Raw genomic sequence first — 4,926 nt, 5'->3', positions numbered from 1 at the left:
GTGAGCCTGGTGACATGCCACTATCACTATTCTGTTTGCAATGTGTGCATTTAATCAGCTGGCAAAATGATTCATGACTTCTGCTTTTTTTTCTAATTTTTTAGCCAGTGACATGGTTACTGGCACCATTAAATGCACAAATAAAATGGGGGCTTATTTAGATTGCTTTTGAGTTGTTGGTCACAATACTGACATGACATTTATGTCTATAAGCATTGCCTCCTATTGTCTACCCTTCCTACTAGGCAACTGCTGCTGACAATGCAATCTGGCAAGTAGTGTTTCATCTCGCACAAAATAAAAAGAAAGAGATGACTGTTGCTCAGGCCATGTTGAGTGGTTATGGAATAAACACTACCCCAACCAGAATCATGTTAAGAGCTGCCTACAATGCAACAGAAACTCAGCCTCAACTGGTGAGTGTGGCCATGTCTTGCTTTTTATTCTTTTCTCAAACATTTGTAGCCCCATCAGGAACATTTCTCTCTCCAACAGATCCAAACTGTACCAATGGCAGTCCTAAGGTCAACTACCTTCTATAAGCAAAGATGGATGGTCTTGATGGTGGACACTGCAATTGCATGCCCTACTGGTGAGAAGGCTCGTCTGGGAGACCTCTTGGAATTCTAATCCTATTGCATCATTGTCACACTTTTCTTTTTGCACTTGCCAGATGGTACGTCATTCACAGATTGTATGGAGAGTTCCCCGTGTCATACCTCCCCTTGTTCCTACAACACCACTTACTAGCCTCAATGTTCAAATGGGAATTGATGGGCGCAAGCTTGACCCGCCAACAGTTAATAATAGAAGATATGTCCTGGATGTGGGTCCTGAGCTAATCACAATAAAAATTCCAGTGGGTGCAGATGGTGGATATTATAAGGTCTGTACAAATTTAGATTATTCATGAATGTTTTGAATATGCAAGTTCAATCTAAATTTTCATCTTTCCAGAGCAATGTCTTGAACAACACCTAGGCAATTTCTTATTCTATTGCTCCAATGCTGGAGCATACCTGGCAGGATGTGGATGAGAAGACAAAGCACACGATACTTCATCCAATAACCACTCCTTTGATGCCTAGGCCACCTTTTCTCATAAACGGTGAGTATTTAAAATGTCTTTGCAGAACTGGTGTTCCAAATACATTGGGCTGGCTTACTATCGTTCCACTTTATACTAACGTGCCTTTCAGACACTGTTACTAAAGACCGAGTGTTCAATGTGACCCTGGGGATATTCCTGCCTGATGTGGATCTTGTAGACATTACATTTGGACTTGAGACTTTGACAGTGCCACAGGCTAATCTAAAAGGGTATAATATCCATGAGCACGTCTTTCCCAATGGATCCAAGACCTACACGCTCCAGGTGCCATTTGAGGACCCTGATGTAAAGAAAGAGGTAGAGACTTTATTTTATTTATTTCTCAAGTTAACAGGTGTGTGTGTGTGCCCCCTCCTTACGTAGTTATTGTCTTGCAGGTAACCCCTCCAGACACTAGAATTTATATTCTACCCCTGACCTACTTGCTGAATATTGTGCCAGAGAGCAAGCCTTTTACCCATCATGCTGAAGTGCAAGGCTCTGTGAAAGATATCAGTAAGCTGGCAAATCCCCCATGAGGGGAGGCTGTTGAATCTGTCCACTGCTAATCTTGAAGCTAGGGTTGGCCATGCTCTGGAGCTTGCCAGTTTTGAGCTGGAGCTGGCGATGCAGAGTCAATTGAACGCTCCAGAGCAGGGAGCTGGAGTTGCGGTTCCAGAGCAGCTCTACTATTTCCTGCCTTTCACACTTTAAAATCATTCATAAATTCAGTTGCTTGTATATGGAGTCGTCCAAAAGTATCAACTAGAATCATGTATTTCGATATCTGCAGCCATTCCCTTGTTCTGAAACCCAGTGCAGACGTATAGATGGTCCTCAATCGTGCAGCAAGAGGACAGGGAGTGAAGATGATTATAGTGAAATGCAACCCAACACATACATGGGCGAGGATTGAATAATGAAATAAAAGCTTGGCTGAGATTGGGAACATAATTGCTTTGATTTTGTATCAATCTAGTGGATGACACACAGACCATCAAATGACTTGTATCTTAATACGTATCATGACGTACTAGATACTCTACCTTATCAAACACTGATTTCTATCCATGTAACATATTTTGCTGCTGAATGAACGTGGTATTTGCATGGTCAGGATTCGGACATGTATTTCAATTTTTATTAATTTTTGCTAAACCTTACTGAAACCATGAACTACCAGACAATTCTAGGGGGGTTTAGAATAATTAATCATAATGAATATATGTAAGAAATCATCAAGTAGCTTTTTTGTGTAAACCTACAGATATTGGAAATGCTGTATGGAAGTTGGATTAATTTTACCACAAGATCTTCAAGATGGTGGGGTTGTGTGGTGTGTGTGTTTGTTTTTGCTTGTCCTTTTTTGGCTTTTAAGTTGCCTTTACAAATCTACAGTAATTGGCCATATTCAAAAAGATTGCATTTTGGTGCATGTGGCATACTCTCCTTTTGGGGGGGGGGGGGGGGGGGTGAGGGTTTCCATTGTTCACAAAGCCGGTCTGATCAATGGAGGCGGTTATGCATTGAATTACTTCAGAATGCTGCCATTTTATTTTTTGGGTGTAACTTTTATACTCTTGCTACTTGTTTTCAGTAACAACTTTACCAATCAGAATTAATCATTTAGTGAACCAACAGCTAGTTCCAAGCAATAAACTGTTTACAAGCTGTGTAACCAATTAGTTGAATAGGAATTCACTTTCATGAAAAACAAGGCTCTATGGGTGTGTGGGTCTTTTTCATTTTTTTATACATATTGAATTTCTAATTTCCTGAACGATTCAATTTCTTCTAGCAAAATGCTACCGTTGAACCAATGGACTGAGTGCACTCTGGTGAAACCATTGCATCATTTAACAGTAACATAACTTTTAGCAAGGTTAACTCCGAGTAGTTGTATGAAGATTAGAATCCTCTTTGCATTAATGCAACGGTATGTATGGTATGTTTTTAGAGGCAGTCAAGTGGTTAAACCCACAAGTCCTGCAGGCATTGGTCTTTTCTTCCCCACGCCTGTTGCATGCAGAAGTAACAATGGTATAACTGTTGTATTGGCCTACATATCATTCTTATATGTCAGATTGCTTCTCCAATGGAACTATGGCAGCTCTTGCTGTGAAAGTGGAATCTGTACCTGGATTGCCTTGCCCTTTTCTTTTTTTTTTAATATGGCTTCCTTTCCTTGACCAAAATGTTCCTTTTTTGTTTTTCAGATTTACTTCCACTGTGGTGTTGTGATATGTGATGCAAAGAGGCAGTCGGACAGCCTCTGTAGGAGGCAGTGCATTCCAGGGAAGCAGAGGCTTGGTAAGGTTATATTAAAGATTTTCTTTTTTGTGTGTGTAATTTTATATAAAATCTCACACACATTTCTTGGTCACTAAACCTTTGCTAGGTCGCAGTGCTGAGGTAGCAGTAAAGGCACTTGTGTCTTCAGGACCAATCCATTTGCAGCAATATGGATCCTATCCCTCTGAAGTCAAAACTAGTAAGTACAGGAACTACTTCAGATTTTTGGGGGGCAGGGGTTGAAGAGAAGTGTGGCTTTTTTTTTTTTTTAAACCCCTCCCCAATTCAGAGTGACTGACTAAACTGCAACTAACTGCCATTTCTTTCTCTTTCAGCCCAAGCTGTTCTGTGGTCTCCTCTGGTAGCTACCCTTGTGTGTGCAGTGGTCCTATTTATCTCTGGAATTGTAGCTTTTATCCACATACAAAAGCATTTATGAAAATAAAAACCTAGTAACTTGCAAGTTTTGTTTTTGTAATTATCACTCGGATTACACTGTGTAATGGTCACACATTTTGTTTTCTATCTATATCCTGATCAACTTGTGCCTTTTACTGCTGGTATCGTAACAGGCCACCTTATTATACAAACACATGTCAAATGGTCTCCCATCCATGTTTGAGTACAAGGCATTCACAGCCAATAATTGGAGACAATCTGGAAAGATCCTGCTGGACAGATGCTTCAAAAGTAGTGGAAGCGGTACTTTGAGCTGTGACAGTCCAGGGTTACCCTGCACATGCAAATTGGCATTTCCTCTAGCTTTTTACTAAAATGACCCGATGCTATGCACTGTATTGTGCTGGATCTAAACGTCCCTCTTTCCATTAATAGTTTTATGGTTCACTGAAATTGGTACCTTATTTTGAAGTTGCATGCAATTGCTAAAAAAAAAAAAAAAAAAATCCCTTTCATTCCAAATCAAACCTCGTAATGCAGGCAGTGTAAAAGGCAATTTTGCCTTTCTGCACACCAGAGACTATTGCATCAAACCTCCTGTATACCATCTACATTGTTCAGTGTAAATATGTAGGGCTTATTTCCAATCCACATGTCAGAGTAAAACAGGAATTTGCTACACAATTTTATTGCTTGATTCACACTCGGTTGCCAGCCATCTGTACATTTGAGTAATTTGGACTGTCTGTAAACCCGTGATATTTGGATGGAAATAAAGGCGGATATATAGTATTTATTTCTTAGATGCCCTTACCCAGGGTGATATACAGTTGTTTACAAAAAATACATATCAATTACATTACAATGTAAGAGCAAATTCAAAACAGTACGCTTTGATACTGGGGCAGTTCCAAGAGCAGATAACAGTGTTGATAGTTACATCAGGGTTAGATACGAGTGTAGGTGAAATACAAAATACTAGAGATTGGGTTAATTGCGGGATTAAATACAGTAAAATAGGGAACTGCTAAGTGCATTATTTTATTTCTTGGCAGACGCCCTTATCGAGGGCAGCTTACAATTGTTACAAGATAACACATTATTTTTTTTTTTTATACAATTACCCATTTATACAGTTGGGCAAT

At 39.7% G+C, this 4,926-nt stretch overlaps 2 long non-coding RNA genes across 2 annotated transcripts; both read left to right on the top strand.

The window, feature by feature from the left end:
• The first annotated feature begins 249 nt into the window (after nucleotides 1-249).
• On the top strand, nucleotides 250-1,296 carry LOC131701554 (uncharacterized). The gene is made up of 5 exons (XR_009308871.1): nucleotides 250-416; nucleotides 496-592; nucleotides 674-886; nucleotides 958-1,108; nucleotides 1,200-1,296. It is a non-coding gene; the product is annotated as an uncharacterized LOC131701554 (long non-coding RNA).
• A 2,015-nt stretch (nucleotides 1,297-3,311) lies between these two features.
• Nucleotides 3,312-3,840, top strand: LOC131701596 (uncharacterized). Its single transcript, XR_009308904.1, has 3 exons — nucleotides 3,312-3,400; nucleotides 3,489-3,581; nucleotides 3,718-3,840. It is a non-coding gene; the product is annotated as an uncharacterized LOC131701596 (long non-coding RNA).
• Nucleotides 3,841-4,926: the final 1,086 nt, after the last annotated feature.

This window comes from Acipenser ruthenus, chromosome 25 (genome assembly GCF_902713425.1).
Source record: "Acipenser ruthenus chromosome 25, fAciRut3.2 maternal haplotype, whole genome shotgun sequence".
In the NCBI taxonomy this organism is placed as follows: domain Eukaryota; kingdom Metazoa; phylum Chordata; class Actinopteri; order Acipenseriformes; family Acipenseridae; genus Acipenser; species Acipenser ruthenus.
This window is presented reverse-complemented; position numbering and strand designations above follow the sequence as displayed.